Below are 21,783 nucleotides of genomic sequence, written 5' to 3' on the forward strand. Positions count from 1 at the left end.
GGTGACTTGGACAGGTTGTGTGAGTGGGCGGATACATGGCAGATGCAGTTTAATGTAGATAAGTATGAGGTTATTCACTTTGGAAGTAAGAATAGAAAGGCAGATTATTATCTGAATGGTGTCAAGTTAGGAGGAGGGGGAGTTCAACGAGATCTGGGTGTCCTAGTGCATCAGTCAATGAAAGGAAGCAAGCAGGTACTGCAGGCAGTGAAGAAAGCCAATGGAATGTTGGCCTTCATAACAAGAGGAGTTGAGTATAGGAGCAAAGAGGTCCTTCTACAGTTGTACCGGGCCCTGGTGAGACCGCACCTGGAGTACTGTGTGCAGTTTTGGTCTCCCAATTTGAGGAAGGATATTCTTGCTATGGAGGGCGTGCAGCGTAGGTTCACTAGGTTAATTCCCGGAATGGCGGGACTGTCGTATGTTGAAAGGCTGGAGCGATTGGGCTTGTATACACTGGAATTTAGAAGGATGAGGGGGGATCTTATTGAAACATATAAGATAATTAGGGGATTGGACACATTAGAGGCAGGAAACATGTTCCCAATGTTGGGGGAGTCCAGAACAAGGGGCCACAGTTTAAGAATAAGGGGTAGGCCATTTAGAACGGAGATGAGGAAGAACTTTTTCAGTCAGAGAGTGGTGAAGGTGTGGAATTCTCTGCCTCAGAAGGCAGTGGAGGCCAGTTCGCTGGATGCTTTCAAGAGAGAGCTGGATAGAGCTCTTAAGGATAGCGGAGTGAGGGGGTATGGGGAGAAGGCAGGAACGGGGTACTGATTGAGAGTGATCAGCCATGATCGCATTGAATGGCGGTGCTGGCTCGAAGGGCTGAATGGCCTACTCCTGCACCTATTGTCTATTGTCTATTGACACGGGGGGCCGGCCGGAGGACATGTCAATTGACCACCTGAAGCCGGCCCACTTGGACATCGACCAACCGTGCAGCTTGCCCAGCCTTGGCCACGAGGTCGCCCACCTTTGCGGGTCCCACCACATGTCCCTCCAACTGTGCCTCTGCCGGCCCCTGTCGACCGATTTCCGTACGCGGTCCGGTGCGTACCACCAGTGCGGTTCGTGCCTCCGGTTCTGGGGGGGGGGGGGTCCTGTGGCAGCTCCCAAGGGTCGGGCCATACCATACCACTACCGACCCCTCGGCACGGGAATGGACCAGTCCAGGGGGGCGGTCCTGTATTAGGTATATAAGGGCAAAGTTTTGAGCGCGAAGCCTTTCCAGCACTCGCCCAGCCTGATAACTGAGAAATAAACTGAACGCCCCAAAATACCCGGCTCCTCGCCTTTATTTCGGGCCTCTCTCGACGCGCCACAATATAATATTTTGTACAAACCAACGGCAAGAATGGCTTCGTAATTCCGCTTCACATTCTTAGAATGGAGCTTCTCCCAGTCACTTATTTCTTCAAACTCTTTCTTGGTAAAATAGTCAGCAATTTCCAGAACCAGGGGTCACAGCTTAAGGATAAGGGGGAAGTCTTTTAGGACCGAGATGAGAAAACATTTCTTCACACAGAGAGTGGTGAGTCTGTGGAATTCTCTGCCACAGAAGGTAGTTGAGGACAGTTCATTGGCTATATTTAAGAGGGAGTTAGATGTGGCCCTTTTTGCTAAAGGGATCAGGGGGTATGGAGAGAAGGCAGGTACAGGCTACTGAGCTGGATGATCAGCCATGATCATATTGAATGGCGGTGCAGGCTCGAAGGGCCGAATGGCCTACTCCTGCACCTATTTTCTATGTTTCTAATTACTTTGAAATGGTCAGGATCCTGGAAAAACAAACATTGTACCTGATACACTTTGGAGCATAATCTTAATTATCAGATATTAATTTCAAAACAGATTAAAAAATATCATTTTTTTATTTAATATAGGACATTTCCAGGATAATGAATCACAACAAAATTAAAGGGTAACTTCTTCAGGATAGAAATGAGATCTTTCTTCTCTCAGAATATAGTGATTTTTTTCCCAGGGTTGAAAGAAATCAGCTGTTAATTGCATTCCAGCAAGATCAACACATTATTGATTCCAAGAAGTAATAAACCATATCACAGTAAGAGAGGAAACTGCATTTAGAGTGCAGGTCAGGCGTGATCTGCCTGAAACAGAGTGAATGTTTCAGGTTAATATTCTTTCCTCACAGCTGAGGAAAGTTGCCAGATGGAGACAGACAACTAGAAGGATGAGGGAGATGGTTTAAATGGCCTCCCAGATCAATATTAATGTCAGTGATCCCCTCCAGAGCACAGGGAACTCATCCACTCCTCACCGACACCAATTCCTGGGGTTGCGATGGTCTGAGAAGGAGCAACAACATCTTCCCCATTTCCAGGCCTCCTAGAGGACATTTGTCCGGCATCTTCTGCCCGCTCTCCATGTCAAAGCTCCCTGGAGATTCACCTCTTAAGCCCTGCATCCCAGACATGGTCTCGTCTCCTTCAGCAGCACCTGTCTCTCCTCCCGAGCTCAGATACCTACTTTTCTTCATCTCACCTGCGCTCACTTCTACACCTCGACTAAGCCCCTCGCCTGGACTAAACCCCTTGTATCAACTAAACCTCACTACTAAACCTCGCCTCAACTTCACCTCACACCTAAACCTCAACACACTAAACTGTGCCGCGACTAAACTTCACCTCAACTAAAGCTCACACCTCGACTAAATCCTCACCTCGACTACACTTTATCTCACCTCAACTAAACTCAATCACCTCGACCAAACTTCACCTCAGCTAAACCTCACCTCAGCTAAATTTCACACCTCACTATACCTTGGTTCAATTAAACACTTCTCAACTAAACCTCACGTCGACTAAACTTCACCTCGACTAAACATCACACCTCACTACTAAACAACTACTCACACCTAAACCTCACTTTGACTAAACCCCACCTCAGCCAAACCCCACCTCAGCCAAACCCCACCTCAGCTAAACCTCACCTCAGCTAAACCTCACACCTCAACTATGTCCTTGCCTCAACTAAACTTTATCTCAACTAAACACACCTACCTACTATATTTCACCTCGCACCTAAACCACTAAACCCCTTACCTCCACTAAACCTCACACCTCACGACTAATCTCCTCATTCCTAAACCACACCTCAACCTAAACCCCACCTCGACTAAACCCCTCACTTCGACTAAACCCCATCCCTCGACTAAACTTCACCTCACACCCAATCCTAGCCTCGACTAAACTTTACCTCAACTAAACCTCCCACCTCACGACTAAACTCCACCTCACACCTACACCTCTTCTAAACCTCACCTCAACTAAAACGCAATTAACTAAATTTCACTAATCTCCTTCCCTCGACTAAACCCCTTCCCTCGACTAAACCCCAACACCTCACTAAACTGCACCTCACTAAGCTGCACCTCACTAAACTGCACCTCACTAAACTGCACCTCACTAAACTGCACCTCACTAAACTACACCTCAACTACACTTTACCTCAACTAAACGTCCCACCTCCCGATTAAACTTTACCTCAACTAAACCTCACCTCAACCTAAACCTCACCTTGACTAAACCCCACACCTCAACTAAACCCTCACCTCTGCTAAACTTTACCTCACACCTCACTGAACCGCCTTGGCGAAACCCCACCTCACCTCAACTAAACCTCCCGAATAAACTTTACCTCAACTAATCCTCACCTCGTCTAAACCTCGCTTCAACCAGAGGGGTGGTGAGAGAGAGAGAGAGAGAGAGAGAGAGAGAGAGAGAGAGAGAGAGAGAGCGGCGCAGGCGCACTGCCGGGGAGGGCTGACGTGTGGAGGGCTGACGTGCGTTGACGTTGACGCCGAGCCCCGCCCCCCACCCCCTGCGGCGCGAAAGCGAAGATGGCGGGAGACTCGCGACGGGGCTCGAGCTGTCCACTTCAGGGCGACCGGTACTCGAGCGGCAGCTGCTGCAGTGAAGCAGCTCCCGCAATGGAATGGCTCCCTGCAGTGGAATAGCTCCTTGCAACGGAGCTGGTGTTGCAATGGAGCTGCTCCCGATGATGCACATCAGCTCCCTGCTGTGGAGCATCTCCTGCAGTGGAGCAGCAGGTGCAGTGGAGCATCTCCTGCAGTACAGCAGCCCCCTGTAGTGGAGCAGCCTCCTGCAGCTGCAGGGAAGTTCAAGCCTCCACCATCACCACAGGCAGCGTGTCCCATTATTGCAACCACTCTCTGGGTGAGTTTAATCTCATACACGTCCGTTTTATTGTTCTGTTAGTCTAGTCTGGTCTGCAGTTCCTTGTACCATCATCTTATTCTAATTGCTGACTCCAAATACTACGTTTTCTCGTCTGTTCTTGCCCCATCAGAGATTTCCCCTTTAATCCACCAATCCACCCCAACCACTCTCTGCAACTGAAAAACAACTTGCCTTTTTTGCTCATTCCTACTCTGGTGAAGGGTCTCTGATCCCAAACTGAACTGGTTATTTTTACACAATTGTGTTGTCTAACCTGCTGAATGTTTTTTTAAATTTTCTTCTATTTTTATTTCAGATTTGCAGCATCTGCGGTTCTTTGCTTTACGCATTCATTTTGATGTTGTGACCTGCCAACAACGAATCAAAGGATATCAGACAGGTGGTGTTGTAATCTATTGGGATTCAAGTCAATAGTAAGTGTTTCAATGGGAAGGTTCTACCAACTCGGGATGGGACTCTTTTTTATTTTGCGGAAACAGGCCCTTCGGCCCATCGAGTCTGCGCTGACCAGCGATCCCCACACACTATCATACACACACTCGGGACAATTTACACTTATACTAAACCAATTAACCTACAAAACCTGTTCATCTTTGGAGTGGGGGAGGAAACAGAAGATCTTGGAGGAAACCCACGCAGGTCATAAGTGATAGGAGCAGAATTAGGCCATTCGGCCCATCAAGTCTACTCCACCATTCAATCCTGGCTGATCTATCTCTCTCTCCTACCCCCATTCAACTGGCTTCTCCCCATAACCCCTGACACCCGTACTAATCAAGAATCTGTCTATGCTTTATAAATATCCATTGACTTGGCCTCCACAGCCTTCTGTGGCAAAGAATTCCAAGATCCACCACCCTCTGACTAAATAAATTCCTTCTCATCTCCTTCCTAAAGAAACGTCCTTTAATTCTGAGGCTGTGACCTCTAGTCCTCGACTCTAGTGGAAACTTCGTCCCCACATCCACTCTATCTTAGCCTTTGGCCAAGGTCAAGGGGAGAACGTACAAACTCCGTACAGACAGCACCCATACACAGGATTGAACCCAGGTCTCTGGCACTAGTACTGCCCTATTTTATCTGCTCTGAACAGTAAGTTAGCAGAAAGCAGCACGTTAGGAAAAGTAATTCTCCTGAAATTAATCCAACAGTACAAAATTTTTTGTAGTTAATTGATATTTCATAACATGCAATGCAATATGTCACTGATAATCGTCTGGAACAAGTCTCCTAATGTTTATTCACAAAATGCTGGAGTAACTCAGCAGGTCAGACAGCATCTCAGGAGAGAAGGAATGGGTGATGTTTCAGGTCGAGACCCGTCTTCAGACTGATGTCAGGGGGGGTGGGACAAAGGAAGGATATAGGTGGAGACAGGAAGTTAGAGGGAGAACTGGGAAGGGGAGGGGAAGAGAGGGACAGAGGAACTATCTAAAGTTGGAGAAGTCTATGTTCATACTGCTGGGCTGCAAGCTACCCAAGCGAAATATGAGGTGTTGTTCCTCCAATTTCCAGTGGGCCTCACTATGGCACTGGAGGAGCCCATGACAGAAAGGTCTTAATGTTTGAACCTATTTCTAATACATTAGTCAGTGGGATGTATAAGAGGTAGCTGAAGTGAACAGTAAAATATTCAAATGTTTTAAATATTGCTGGTATCACTCAGTGTTTTAATATTGTTATGCTGCCTGGATTAGTGGGGATCAGCTACAAGGAGAGGTTGGAAACCCTTGGATTGTTTTCCCTGGAGCGTCAGAGGCTGTGGGCAGCCCTGATAGAAGTAAATCAAATTATGAGAGGCATCTTTGAGAGTAAATCAAATTATGAGAGTGAAGGTTGATGAAAGTTCAAAGACCGGAGGGTATAACTTTAAGGTCAAAAAGAGATGTTTAAAGGAGATGTGCTGGGAAAGATTTTTATTACACAGCGTAGTGGGTGCCTGGAACACACTGCCAGAAGTGGTGATAGAAGCAGATACAATAGTGATGTTTGAGAGGCTTTTGGAAAGGCACATGGATATGCTGGGATTGGAGGGATATGGATCATGTTCAACTTGGCATCATGTTTGGCACAGACATTGTGGGCCAAAGGGCCTGTTCCTGCACTGTGTTTCTGTTGTTGCTACAATGGAATATTGTTGTAAAGATTGATAATATTATGAGAAAGATAAAGCAAGTACAATATGTATTTGTGCCAGGGACCTACCTGATCTCCCAGTTGCCAAACACTTTACTGCCCCTTCCCATTTCCACACTGACCTTTCTGTCCTGGCCTCCTCCATTGTCAGAGTGAGGCCAAACGCAAATTGGAGGAACAACACTTCATATTTCGCCTGGGCAGCTTGCAACCCAGCGGTCTGCAGATGCTGGTTTAAACCGAAGATAAACACACAATGCTGGAGTAACTCAGCGGGACAGGCAACATCTCTGGAGAGAAGGAATGGGTGACGCTTCGGGTCGAGACCCTTCATCAGTCTGAAGAAGGGTCTCGAACCGATCAGTCTGAAGTAGGTTCTCGACCTGAAACGACACCCATTCTTTCTCTCCAGAGATGCTGTCTGACCCACTGAGTTACTCCAGCTTTTTGTGCCTAACTTCGGTTTAAACCAGCATCTGCAGGTCCTTCCTTCATACAACATGTGTTAATTGGGTGTATGGTGAGGTTGTGCTGAAACTGTGATGTTTGAAACTTGCAGACTGTGGAAGTCAGAGTACCAGTTGTGACTGAGATGTGGTGTTGTGTTGGAAGCACACAGCTGGCCTGGGACAGAACACATGCATTAGATGCATCAAGAAGTTGCTTTGGAGACGGTGAAGGACGTTCCCCCCGGTTACGGCGGGATTCCTTCCTGGGAACCGTTCCCAACATGCGGCCGTGAACAGAGCTCCCACACGGCAGAAGATACCTGCAGCCCCGCAGCAGCCGGTAAATCTATCCCATCGTCTCCCACACACTCGCTCATGTATATGTCAAGTCAAGTCAAGTCAATTTTATTTGTATAGCACATTTAAACACAACCCACGTTGACCAAAGTGCTGTACATCAGTTCAGGTACTAATAAACGAACAACTAAATGGCACATAAACATAACAGCACAATACATAAACAGTCCACAGCGCCCCCTCAGAGGGCCTCAAACGCTAGGGAGTAGAAATAGTTTTTGAGCCTGGACTTAAAGGAGTCGATGGAGGCGGCAGTTCTGATGGGGAGAGGGATGCTGTTCCACAGTCTTGGAGCTGCAACCGCAAAAGCGCGGTCACCCCTGAGCTCGACGGAAATTTGAAGCTTATCAGATTTCCACCTCCGTTCTGATTTTCTGCACTCCCTTCTTAGGGCTCTGGTGGTGTCATTGAGCCAAGGCTGACCTTTGGGCTTAGGCTTTTTCATTTTAAGAGGAGCAACAGAATCCAGGATGTGAGAGCAAGTGGTGTTAAATAAAGAGATGAGATCCTCAGTGCTGAGATGGGGGGAGAAGCCTCAATAGTGCAGATGTTGGGGGCAGCTATGAGAGCCTCGGAGAACTTATTGGCAGTCAGTGCATTTATGTAGCGGGAGTAGCGAACAGGGAGATGAGATAAAGGCAGAGATGCATCAAAAGTAATAGCGCTGTGATCTGATAGACAAGCCTCAGTAGTTTCAATATTGTAGATTGGTAACCCGGACGATAACACTCGGTCGAGGATGGACTGCACTTTAGTGTGTTCCTAAGCTGGGGACGACCTGCACCTCAAATAAGTCAACTCGGGGCTGGGCAACGAATAAAGACGAAGACAGAACAAATAAATAATGACAGGAAATGCTCGAAATACTCAGCCGATCGGGCAGCATCTTGTGGAGAAAGAAACAGTTCATGTTTCAAGGCCGTATAGAAACGGGCCCTTTGGCCCAACTTTGACCATGCTGACCCAGATGCCTCCTCTACGCTGATTCTATTTGCCCACATTTGGCCCATAGCCCTCTGACCTTTCTTATCCATGTTCAAATGTCTTCTGAAAAATGCTTTTTCAGATCAATGACCGTTGATCAGAACTGGATGCAGTCAGATGATGTGGCCAGTTCTGATACAAACTGGAAAGGCTGGTTATCTGAAATTGTCCATATTAATGATGACCTCAAGGACTGCACCACACTCAGACATGGTGCTGTTCCAAAAGATTTTGTCTGCTTCATTGGAACAATTTGAACGGTTTCACAGTGGGGCAGCGGTAGAGTTGCTGCCTCGCAATGCCAGAGACCCGGGTTCTATCTTGACTATGGGTTTGTCTGTGACCTCTGTGGGGGTTTTTTCCGGGATCTTTCGTTTTCTCCCGCTACTTCAAAGACGTACATGTTTGTTGGTTAATTGGCTGGGTATAAATGTAAACTGTCCCTAGTGTGTGTAGGATAGTTAATGGGCAGGGATTGCAGGTCGGTGCGGATTCGATGGGCTCTCTAAACTAAACTGAACAATGTGGACAACATGCAACAGCCTAAAAAATCGGCCATCCAGCAGCAAACTCCCAAGTGCACCAGATTTATGAGTATTACTGGACTCTGACAACCAGAGTGGATCCTTTGGCATTTCTGGAGGATTCCTGAGTATCTGAAGTTCTTCCCAGGTCAGAACATTTGTGCGGCTTCTCTCCGGTGTGGGTTCGCTGGTGTTGGTGGAGGTGCCTTGCCCATGTGAAACTCTTCCCCCATTCTGCACATTCATGCCGTCTCTCATTTGTCCATGCTTGAGTATCACCTGATTTTCCAATTCCACTCTTTCCGTCAGATGGTGTGAAAGGACGCTGCTCAAGTTTACATTGTGGATCTGTGTTCACTCTGGAGGAACAGGGTTGTCCAGCTGACGTTAGTCTAGAGGGTTCAGGGTGCCTTCGTAAGTGCCTTGTAAGGAACTCTGCCGTGGTAAATGCAACAGTGCAGTGAGGGCAGGAATGACAGTCTCTTTGGGTCACTCCTGACTTGCCGCAACAATAAAAGGGTTGATTTATCAATCACCGAGTTGATGAACCCAGTACGATAACCAGACTGCATCACAACAGCCCCGATCCCAGCGATCCCGCACAGTCAGAATATCCCAGTGGCGGCACTTTATCCCAGTCGGTAGATGCAGTCTAGAGAGGGTCGGACATGCGGCAGCGATACCCGTCCCTGGTCCCCAATTCACACAGGGAGTGGGAAACCATGGACCCATCCCTTATACCCCAGACTTCTCCACACAAAGTATCATCATAAAGAGGGAAATACAGCAAGTGCCAATATTAATACTGTTGGAAAACAAATAGTTACGCAAAGTAATTCAAAGGGAAAGAACTGAAATAATATAAAATGAAATAATATAAAGGAAATAATAACACTGAAAATTGGTGACCTTTTTCTGTGTTTCTGTTCAACACAGGCTCTCAGATGAACAGTGTAAGCTGCTGAATTTTTAAAGACATGCCCCGCACACGGAGCACGTTTCAAGGCAGGTGTCAGCTTTCTGCTGACGGAGATAAGGAATGCTCTTCCCACAGTGAGAACATTTGTACGGCCTCTCTCCGGTGTTGGTCCAGTGCTGTTGGTGGAGGGTCCCTGCCCCTGCGAAGCTCTTCCCACAATCTGCACATTCATGCAGTCTGTGAAACTCTTCCTACAGCGTCTATCCCGTGTAGGTCCTCTGGTGTTGATGGAGGGAGCTGGACTCTGAAACCTTTCTTGCACACTGCATTTGCACTGCCTTTCTCCGGTGTGGGTCCACTGGTGTAGGTGGAGGGTCCCAGCTCGTGTGAAACTCTTCCCGCAGCCTGAACATTTACACGGCCTCTAGTTGTGGATCTGCTGATGTCACTGGAGATGATCTATTCGTGTGAAACTCTTCGTATAATCTGAACATTTACATTCAATCTGCCTCTCTCCGATGTGGATTTGTCGATGTTACTGGAAGGTCCCTGCCTGTGTGAAACTCTTCCCACAGTGTGAACATTCACAAGGCCTCTCTGTGGTGTGGGTCCACTGGTATTGCTGGAGGTGATCTATCCGTGTAAAATTCTTCCCAATCTGTGCATTTAAACGGCCTCTCGCGAGTGTGCATCCACTGAAGGTACCTGTTCACTGAAACATTTCCCATGGTCGGCTTTTTTATGGCTCCTCCTGTGTGGATCCACTGCTGTCATTGGAGGTCCCTGCTCAGTGAAACGTTGCCCAGTCTGTGCATTTATGTGGCCAGTATGGATCCGCTGGTTTTAATGGAGGACCGCTGAGTATGTGAAGCTCTTCCCACAGTCAGAACATTTGTACGGCTTCTGTTGATGAACACAGTGCGATAACCAGACTGCATCACAACAGCAGCGATCCCACACAGTCAGAATATACCTGGTAGGGCAGTTTATCGCAGTCAGTCGATGCAGTCTGGAGAGGGTCGGACATACGACAATGATACCCATCCCTGGTCCCCAATTCTCGCAGGGAATGGGAAACCATGGACCCATCCCTTATACTCCAGACTTCTCCACATAAAGTATCACCATAGAGAGGGAAATACAACAAGTCCCAATATTAATACTGTTGGAAAACAAATAATTGCTCAAATAATTCCAACGGGAAAGAACTGAAATAATATAAAATGAAATAATATAAAGGAAATATTAACACTGAAAATTGGTGACCTTTCTCTGTGTTACTGTTTAACACAGGTGAACAGTGAAAGCTGCGGTGTCCTTAAAGACATTCCTGCACATGGGGCACGTTTCAAGGCAGGTGTGAGCTTTCTGCTGACGGAGATAAGAAAATCTCTTCCCACAGTCAGAACATTTGTACGGTCTCTCTCCAATGTCGGTGGAGGTGACCTGCGTGTGTGAAACACTTCCCACATTCTGCACATTCGTGCCGTCTCCTTTATTCGTCCTTGGATATCACCAGATTTCCCAATTCCATTCCTTCCATTAGATGGTGTGAACAGACTCTGCCCACATTTACATTGTGAATCTGGGTTTCCTCTGGAGGAAGAAGGTTGTCCAGCTGGCGTTGGTCTGGAGGGTTCAGGATGCCTTCTTAAGTGCCATATAAGGAACTCACAAAATTCATTTTAACATGAACATCCACCACAGTGACTCCTCCACATTCCTCACTGTGATGGAAGGTGAAAAAAAGTTCAATCTCTTCCCATCTTTGTCCTCGCGCGGTCGGGGGCCTTACGTTGACGGGACAATCATGACTCCCGTAGCCGGTGGTCGGGGCGATCAAGCTCCTGCATCGGGGGAGGGATCTCGGTTCCCCTGCGCCGAGCAATCGACTCTGGGTCGGGGCTAGTAGAAGTATTTCAGAATATAATACTACCATGATGCAGATGCTGTACAGAAGATGTTGACAAAAATACTTTTTCCAAAGTTACACTTCTGAGGAAGCATTCAAAATGTGAGGGATTAACTAGCCAATTTGTAAAGAATCCCTTCATGATGTTTGTATTGGGTCACCATGAATATGTTGGGGTAAGATGGCGCCGTTTAGTTCAAAACACTTTCATATCCTTGATAATGCCTGAATGTACACAGCAAAGAGCCTTGCCTAAATTGGACATGAACCACACTCTCCTCAAATCTCTGTATTTTACAAATAATCAAGGTCGGATTCCAATGTATGACAAAATTCCAGAAGTCAACGACAATTGTTACGAAAAGTAATTGTGATTCATTTTTAAAGAAAAGTCAGTCCATGAGCGAACACGTCTGTGCTTTTGAACCAAAGGCTGCATTGTTCCACCATTGCCCTGGCTACCAATGCACCGTGCCATCACTAAAATGCTCCTAATGAAATATGGTTGCTCTGAAGAAGTAGATTGGTTACTTTGGACATACAAAGGTAATCCTCATCGTGGAGCTCCCGTTCTTCTGTGTAAATTATCCTCTCCTTATTTCTTAAATTATAACTTCTCTTTTCTGCCTCTTTAGTCGTTTCCACGCTTGTAGATCCCAAAGTCTTTCTGGTGGAGACTGTTGTACTTCGTGGTCTGTTATACCTTTGTTATGACCCTGGACTGACCACAAGTACACGTGCTTAAAAGGTTTAAAGGCTGGAGCTTAAATCCAGGCTGTTTATTCCATGGCCACCTGGAACCAGAGTGACCACCAAATCACCTCATTCTCTTATGTACACGTTACTACACAGGCAAACAAAGTAGTCCTTGTGATACAACAAAGTAGTCCTTACAATATCACAACAGAGACAACTATGTACTTTGGACATACAATGGTATTTGTCATAATTTGTTTTAAAAAATCACTTCATGATATGTGTAATGGGTCGCTATAAAGATGCTGCTGTTTAATTCAAAACACCAGCCGAATTCAGCTGCGTGGATATTTCTAAACTTCAGGAGAGTAATCCTGACCAGAGAGTATAATTATGATTTGATAATAACCAGCATGATGGAATGTGGAGCTCCCGTTCTTCTGTGTAAATTATCCTCTCCTTATTTCTTAAATTATAACTTCTCTTTTCTGCCTCTTTAGTCGTTTCCACGCTTGTAGATCCCAAAGTCTTTCTGGCGGAGACTGTTGTACTTCGTGGTCTGTTATACCTTTGTTATGACCCTGGACTGACCACAAGTACACGTGCTTAAAAGGTTTAAAGGCTGAAGCTTAAATCCAGGCTGTTTATTCCATGGCCATCTGGAACCAGAGTGACCACCCAATCACCTCATTCTCTTATGTACACATTACTACACAGGCAAACAAAGTAGTCCTTACAATATCACAACAGAGACAACTATGTACTTTGGATATACAAAGGTATTTGTCATAATTTGTTTTTAAAAATCACTTCATGATATGTGTAATGGGTCGCTATAAAGATGCTGCTGTTTAATTCAAAACACCAGCTGAATTCAGCTGCGTGGATATTTCTAAACTTCAGGAGAGTAATCCTGACCAGAGAGTATAATTATGATTTGATAATAACCAGCATGATGGAATGTGGAGAGCATGTTTAATGGTAACAGTGCTGTGGTGCATGGAGTCATCTCCAAGAAAAGCGTTTTGAAGGATAAATGTAACAGTCTATTATGTGAATTAATGATGCATTTATAACATGGCAGATGAATTAAGACCATGCAAAGAGACAAGAAATTTAATAAAGCATACAATACCGAAAAGTGATTTCATGGTTTGTATCTAAACTGAACTTTATCAAATGCAAGACAAGGTTGAGTTGGCCCTAATAATATAATTTTCCATGTAAGCAATTGTGATGAACAATTTTAGCTCAGGAAATCATTTTGTGGAATATGAGAGAAGGTAAATCTCAGAAACCATGTTGAAATGACAGGAATGGACATTGAGCTGATGAGTGGTGACGTGAAATCAGAAACTTGAGATTTATCTGAAGTCATTTACTGATATATATAAGACCAGATTGCTTAGATTTGGAAATTAGATGAAACATTGTTACAGGTAAACAAAAGTAACTATTTAAAGGCAATGATCAATCCAAGATAATACCTTAGAGCAAGGCACCTGCAATGTTTTCAATAATACTGCTGATTAGAAGGTAAATGGTAAAACAATACACAAGATGTCCACAAAATTACATAACAGGAAAAGATAAAAGACAAGAGGTTGAAAAGAGAATAAAATCTCATTGTTCTTTCCCACAATGTACCACACCAGTTTGATGAATATTTTCTGTAATGTAAGTTAGTTACACTGTTCATAGTCCTATATTAATAATACACAAAGCAATACTCTCTTACTTTCACGTCCTTTACAAATTGGACATGAACCACACTCTCTTTAATCATTCACTGTCAGTTTACCAGGAAAAATATCAGATTCCAATGTATAACAAAAGTTCAGAAGATAAAATCAAACGTTAAGTTAAGTAATTGTGATTAATGTTAAAAGAGAAATTAGTCCATGAGCGAACACAAATATGCTCTCTTGAACCATTCCTGTCATTGTTCTACCATTGCCCTGCATACCAATCCACCGTGCCATCACTACAATACTCTGAGAAGGAGCAGCATCATCTTCCCCATTCCCAGGCCCCCAAGAGGACATTTATCACAATCACAATTATACCTTATTAGCCAAGTATGTTTTGCAACATACGAGGAATTTAATTTGCCATACAGACATAACAATAAAAAGCAACGGGCCACACAAAATACATTTTAACCTGAACATCCACCACAGTGACTGCTCCGCATTCTTCACTGTGATGGAAGGCGAAAAAAAGTTAAATCTCTCCCTCCTTTGTTCTCCAGGGGTCAGGAGTCTCTAACCTTCCGTTGATGGGTTGATCTTGACTCCCGTAGCCGTTGGCGGGCGTTCCTTGTCGGGGTGGTCGAGCTCCAGCTTGGGGGGGGGGAGGGGGATCTCAACACCCCCACGCCGGGCGATCTACCCTGGGTCGGGGCTTGTCGAATGTCGTGCAGCTTGGAGCTCCCGAATTTGTCTCAACCCTAGACCGCGAGCTCCTGATGTTAAAGTCTGCATCTGTGGGATGCCCTGCCTCAGAAGGATCTGTGGAATGCCCTGCCTCAGAAGGCAGTGTAGGCCAATTCTCTGAATGCATTCAAGAGAGAGCTGGATAGAGCTCTTAAGGATAGCAGAGTCAGGGGGTATGGGAAGGCAGGAACGGGGTACTGATTGAGAATGATCAGCCATGATCACATTGAATGGTGGTGCTGGCTCGAAGGGCTGAATGGCCTACTCCTGCACCTATTGTCTACTGCGGTTGGAGCTTCGATCCCAGGCAAGGAATCGGCTCCGATGGTAAGTCCACGGTGGGGCTCAAAGTCAGTCCCAGGCAAGGCCTCCAGCTCCACGATGTTGGGCCGCAGAGCGACTGGAGATACGATCCGGAAAACAATCGGATCTCTGGCAAGGTAAGAGATTGTCCCACTGCATTCCACCAGCAGTTTATGCTTCGATGTTTTACACGTTCATAAGTTCTAGGAGCAGAATTAGGCCATTCGGCTCATCGCGTTTATGCCGAAATTCAATCATGGCTGATCTACTTCTCCCTCTCAACCCCATTCTCCTGCCTTCTCCCCACAATCCCTGACACTCGCACTAATAACAAATCTGTCAATCTCCACCTTAAGAATATCCATTGACTTGGCCTCCACAGCCGTCTGTGGCAATGAATTCCACAGATTCACCACCCTCTGACAAGAAATTCCTCCTCATCTCCTTCCTAAAGGTGCATTTTTTAATTCTGAAGTGATCGCCTCTGGTCCGAGACTCTCCCACTAGTGAAAACATCTTCTCCACATTCACTCTTTCACTATTCTGTATGTTTCAAAGAGGTCCTCACTTATCCTTCTAAACTCCAGCGAGTACAGGCTCAGTGCCATCAAACGCCCATCTTATGTTAACCTACTCATTCCTCGGATCATTCTCGTAAGATCTCCTCAGGACTCTCTTCAACACCAGCACATTCTTCCTCACATATGGTGCCCACAACTGCTCACAATGCTCCAAATGCGGCCTCACCAGCACCTTATAGAGCCTCAGCATTACATCCCTGTTTTTGTATTCTAGCCCTCTTGAAATAAATGTTTGCATTGTATGTGCCTTCCTTACTAGCGATTCGACTTGCAAATTAACTTTTTGGGAATCCTATACCAGCACACCCAAGTCCCTTTGCACCTCCGATTTCTGAATTCTCTCCCCATTTAGAAAATAGTCTATGCCTTTATTCCTACGACCAAAATGCATGAGTCCAGACTTTGTTAGGCTGTGTTCCATCTGCTTGCTGCAGATTCCAGCTTTTTTAGTTTTTTAGTTTAGAGATACGGCGCAGACACAGGCCCTTCGGCCCACCGAGTGCACACCGACCAGCGATCCCCACACATTAGCACTACCCTACACACACTACGGACACATTTACATTTCTACCAAGGCAATTAACTTACAAACCTACACGTCATTGGAGTGCGGAGGAAACCGAAGATCTTGGAGAAAACCTAGGCAGGCCATGGGGGAACGTACGAACTGTGTGTAGACAAGCAGACAAGCCTTCCATGATTTGATACTTTACAATGAAGACTTATCATTCTAATCTCCAGCGAGTACAGGCCCAGTGTCGTCAAAAGCTCATCGTAAGTTATCCCACTCATTCTTGTAAACCTCCTCTGGACCTTCTCCAGAGCCAGCACATCCATCCTCATATACGGTGCCCAAAATTCCTCACAATACTCCAAATGCGGCCTGACCAGCTCCTTATGGAAGATGCGACCCCTGACCCAAAACGTAGTCTGTCCATTCCACACTGTGCTGTTTTTACCCAATGAATTCCTCCAGCGCGTTTGTTCTTTTTTCACATAACCGCATATTACGTTGCAGCGTGGAGAATAGTCACATATTAGTTACGATATGGAGGAATGTAGATTCAATGTAATGTTATTGGGATACTGGACAACATTTGTGTGGTTACAACAGGTGCAGAATGCGAGAGAAAAAGTCCATTTTATCTGCCGAGATGAATCCTGAACCTGAACACTGCGTTAAGATGTCCACTAAATGTCATGCACACTGACACACACAAACATGAAAACATGCAAACACACGAACACACAGACACACACACAGGCGGAGATTGGCACTGAACCTGTGTCTCTCGGTTTGAGAGTCACTGGCCCTACCCGCTATGCCAAGGTGTCTACAGTAAGAGAACAGGGTCTCCACTAATGAGTGGAGTGAAGGGATCTGGTTTGAATGGCCGAATGGCCACCTCCTGTCCTATTTCTTCTTAGCCAGCAATAAAATTGTAACTTCTCAATTAACCACGCACTTTAACATGAGACAACTTTAATTAAATAGAAGGCATTGTTGCTCTGTTCAGACTACTCAACTCAGTGTGCGGCGGTTTATGAAGGCGTGAGTTAATGGCTTTGGGATAGCAGGGAGTGTCACGTGGTTTGATTCAATACTGTGGCGGGAGAGTCACCTCTTTACAGCTCCAGAGACCAGGGTTCAAATCGGACTTCCGGCACTGTGTGTGTGTGTGTGTGTGTGTGTGTGTGTGTGTGGGTGTGTGTTTGTGTCTGTGGATGTGTGAGAGAGTGTGTGTGTTTTGCTGGTTTTCGTTGCGTTTCTGTACACCTACTGCGCCCAGGTGCAGCGCCGCCAGGTCGTGCACTGGTAAATCCCCACCCTTTACACGTACACCCTCACTTGCACCAATATCACAGCAGGCCACTCACCCCCTCCGGGTGATAGTATCCCAGAGCATGTGTGCGTGTGTGAGAGTGTGTGTGAGTGTGTGCGTGCGCGTGTGTGTGTGGATTTGTGTGTGTGTGTGGATTTTTGTATGTTTGTGCGTGTGCGCGCGCGTGTGTGGTTGTGTATGGGGATTTGTGTGTGTGTGTGTATGGATTTGTTTGTATGTTTGTGTGTGGATTTGTGTGTGAGTTTCCATCGGCTGCTTCGATTCCTTCTCCATCCCCAAACAAGACATGCTGGTGTCGGTGAGGTTATTAGCTGCTGCGAAATATCGAACAAAGAGATGGGGCTGGGGTTCACTCACCTGTTCAAGTGTTAGGTGAATACTTGTGAGGCAATGCAGGGAAGGTATCTGTGCGGTGGCTGATTGGGTGGACAAATGCCGGAGATGGGAAAAGATACAAACGGTTGTCAGATAACGAGGGGGTGAAATGTAAAGCCAGAGGGAGTGATAGAGGTGAGATGGGGCGGGGGGGGGGTAGTGGGTAGTGAGTGATATTGGGAAAAAGAGGGGGATAAATTAGTTGATTAGTACGGATGCCAGGGGTTACGGGGAGAAGGCAGGAGAATGGGGTGGAGAGGGAGATAGATCAGCCATGATTGAATGGCGGAGTAAATTTGATGGACCGAATGGCCTAATTCTGCTGCAATAACTTATGAATGTATGAACTCACGTAATGAGGGGAGCTGTTTGGAAATAGAATGCAGATTGCTCTGGGATAGTATCACCCGGAGGGGGTGAGTGGCCTGCTGTGATATTGGTGCAAATGAGGGTGTACGTGTAAAGGGTGGGGATTTACCAGTGCACGACCTGGCGGCGCCGCACCTGGACCTTCTCGGCGTCCTACATGTCCACCACGTAGTAAGCGAGGGTCCTGTTTCCCGACCTGCATAGGTAGGTGTACAGAAAGGTGAGGAAAACCAGCAGCACAGATACCAAGGCGATGGCAGTCAAGGCGTACCAGACGAAGCGCATGGCGCTGGTCTTGGCCGCCGCCCTCCTCTCGTTAGGCTCCAGCACCTTCAGGTGGAAAGATCCAGCCAGTTCATCAGAGACGTAGCACCTGTAGACCCCCTCGTCGGCTTTCTGGACGCCCTTTATGTTGTAGACGATTCGGCCCATCACATCGTCCAAGGCGTGAGTGCTACCCAAGCCGTCGGGAGAGATCCGCCCGCGAAACGTCAGTGGAATTTCTCCGCCACGACACCGGTGTGCAGACCGAGGCGTCGGGGCACTTGAAGCTCACGTTGCCGTTGACCAAGTAGGTGTCGATCAGGAGGACGACGGACAGTTGCAAAGGCACGATGGTCGCTCGGGACTGGCCGGGCGTAACAGAAACCCACTCGCCTCCTCTCCGCCGGGACCCCGCACCGGTCGCAGTCTTCCCAGGCGTTCCACACGGTGAACAGCTCCAAGTGCCGGCCTCCTACTTCCAAGAAACGATTGGGGAGCGAGGAGACGCCGATGGATTTGCCCGAGATGTGGACCTTCTCGGCGTCCTGCGTGTCCACCTCTAGTAAGCGAGGGTCCTGTTTCCCGACCTGCAGAGGTAGTCGCCCGAGTCCCTGACCATGGCGGACCTGATGACCAGATGCGGCCAGGATAACATGCAACGGGCCCGGAGATCCAAGAGCGCGTCCGCGTTCAAGGTGTCATCTCCAGTCCCAGCAAGGACCACCGTCTTGGTGTCGGGCTCCGTGGTGTTGTAGTAGACCCAGGCCACGCCGCCGGGGTGGCTCGGCCCGTTGGGACAGAGCAAAGTGGCTGGGTTCTGGGTGAGGAAGATGACTTGACACGGCCAGTTGGGGTAACAAGCCACCGAGGTCCCACCCCACGCCTGCCGGGCGACGGTCAACAGCAACAGGGCGATTGGAAGAGTGGGGGTCCAAACCGACCAGGCGTCCATCCCGCGGCGCCTGATGGAGAGAGGCGTCCCCCGTCTCCACGCCTCATCTCCTGGACCTTGAGAGTTGACATTGTAGATATGTCCCCATCCACTTTAATGTAAACACATAGAAGGGATGCATTTTAATTTTCTTTTATATTGAGTGGAGAACGAGTCAACAATGGGGCCGTCGTTCACAATTCCACCCGGTTCGGTCCCGAGCCAGAACGTTGCGTCATCCGATTCTAAAAGAAAAGACTGTGAATGATCGCTGTTCCTTCTAAAGCCCCGGGGCCACAGTTTAAGATTAAAGGGTCGGCCATTTAAAACGGAGATGTGAACCTGTGGAATTCTCTGCCTCAGAAGGCAGTGGAGGCCAATTCTCTGGATGCTTTCAAGAGAGAGTTAGATAAAGCTTTTAAAGATAGCGGAGTCCAGGGATATGGGGAGAAGGCAGGAACGGGGTACCGATTGGGAATGATCAGCCATCACAGTGAATGGCGGTGCTGGCGCGAAGGGCCGAATGGCCTACTCCTGCACCTATTGTCTATTTCCTGTTGTGTATTCCGGCAGTTCTCACCTTAAATGAGTTGGGTTTGAGTTTGGTTTATTGTCACGTGTACCAAGGTACAGTGAAAAGCTTTTTTTTGTTGTGTGCCATCCAGTCAGCGGAAAGACAACACGTGATTATAATCCAGACCTCCCAACATTTGATTTTAGTAATTCAGAAATTTATATCAAAATTCATGATATGCAACTTTTGAGCAAAAAAAGTATACACGCCAAATGCGCGTACGCGTTGCGTTACATTCATGTGTGAAAAACAACTATTATTACCAACAGTCTGTAGTTCTTGGACCACATGTACAATGTCAGGCCTATCATGAGTACATTCTGCTATTTATAAAAAGGTTATTCAACAGAAATACTTTTTACAACACAACGAAAAAATAGTTGTTTTCTCTATTTTGCTTTTTCCTTACACAAAATATATGACAGTTTCATTAAAAAAATACACATACCTAATTTCATTGAAGACATACTTGCTACAGTGGTTTTCAACAGCAAATCACAACAGTACATGTCCCCCCAATCCCCCACTCCTCCCCACTAAAAAATCCCCCCCCCACTGCCACTCTATCCCCACTCCCGACTCCCCCCGTACTCCACTCCCCCGACTCCCCCCCCCACTCCCGCCTCCCCTCTCACGCCTACCCCCCTACTCCCCTTTCCCCCCCACCCCCCTCCCTCCCCACCTCCCCCCCACCTCCACTCCCCCTCCCCCCAGACGTGGGACTAGCATTGATGGCCGTTGTGGGCGAGTTGGTCCAAAGGGCCTGTTGCCGCACTGTATCAATCTATGACACAGGTGTCAAACACAAGGCCCGCGGGCCGAATGCGGCGCGCCACGTCATTTTATGTGGCCCGCGAGAGCTTAATTGTCATTGGTCGTATATCTTTTAAGTTACAGACATTTTAAACTTTCAAACTTTCATTTCTCAACACATTTTTCCAAGTTGCTGTGCGTCTGACGGCACGGCCTCTCCTCACTCGCACACACAAGATGGACGCCGTTAGCGGAGCCGCCCGCCCACAATCACCGCCTCCCCTCTCCTCACTCTCCTACACCCGGGGGACACTGTCTCCCGAGCAGGAGGGAGATGGTCGGACTGATGGTCCTCATCCTTCCCTTCCGTCCCTTCAACCCACGCACGGCGTCCTCGAGTCCCCCTTCCACCGATGGCGGCGTCAACGAGGGCCGCTGCCACCGACGGCCCGTCGCGACTTCAGACTGCGCGCCTCCCGCAGCGCCTCTCTCCTCTCGCGATGCTACTAGACCGGCCCCGCCCGCCTCGAGTAGTCCCACCTCCGCTGCCCGCCTCGAGTAGTCCGGGGCTCCCTCCTCCCTGCACGCTCCGTAAGTGCCTTTCGCCGCCAACGGCTCCACGGAGGGGAGGGGAGTGGAGTGGACGTGGGGCCGAGTGGGGGGGGGGAAGGGTGGGGGGAGGAGAGAATGGGATTATGGGGGTGGGGGGAGGAGAGAGTGGGGGAAAAGGGGTGGTGGGGAAAGGGGGGGGAGAGTGAGAGTGGGTGAGGAGAGAGTAGGGGGAGAGTGGGACTGGGGAGGGGACAGCGGGGGTGGTTGGGGGAAGAGAGGGTGGGGGTGGTTGGGGGAAGAGAGGGTGGGGGTGGTTGGGGGAAGAGAGAGTGGGGGTGGTTGGGGGAAGAGAGAGTGGGGGTGGGGGAAGAGAGAGTGGGGGTGGGTGGAAGGGGAACAGCGGGGGTCAGGGAAGAGGGGGGAGGGGGTGGGAGGAGCAGAGAGTGGGTGTTGTTGGGAGAGTGGGACTGGGGAGGGGGTGGTGGGGGGAAGAGGGGGTGGTGGGGGAAGAGGGGGGGTGGGAGGAGCAGAGAGTGGGGGTGGGGGGAAGGGGACAGTGGGGGTCAGGGAAGAGTGGGGGGGGAAGGTGGGTGGGGGAA

General features: G+C 47.9%; 1 long non-coding RNA gene and 1 pseudogene across 2 annotated transcripts; one reads left to right on the top strand and one right to left on the bottom strand.

Moving 5' to 3' along the window:
• Window positions 1-581: 581 nt before the first annotated feature.
• Window positions 582-13,335, top strand: LOC144612160 (uncharacterized). 2 transcript variants are annotated; one of them, XR_013549630.1, is made up of 4 exons: window positions 582-1,070; window positions 4,522-4,639; window positions 6,922-7,151; window positions 9,613-13,335. It is a non-coding gene; the product is annotated as an uncharacterized LOC144612160 (long non-coding RNA). The 2 variants fall into 2 exon arrangements; XR_013549629.1 differs by lacking the exon at window positions 582-1,070 and adding an exon at window positions 3,854-4,202.
• A 4,928-nt stretch (window positions 13,336-18,263) lies between these two features.
• Window positions 18,264-19,326, bottom strand: LOC144612195 (protein FAM187B-like; annotated as a pseudogene).
• Window positions 19,327-21,783: the final 2,457 nt, after the last annotated feature.

Source organism: Rhinoraja longicauda, chromosome 43 (assembly GCF_053455715.1).
Source record: "Rhinoraja longicauda isolate Sanriku21f chromosome 43, sRhiLon1.1, whole genome shotgun sequence".
NCBI classification, from domain to species: Eukaryota; Metazoa; Chordata; class Chondrichthyes; order Rajiformes; family Arhynchobatidae; genus Rhinoraja; species Rhinoraja longicauda.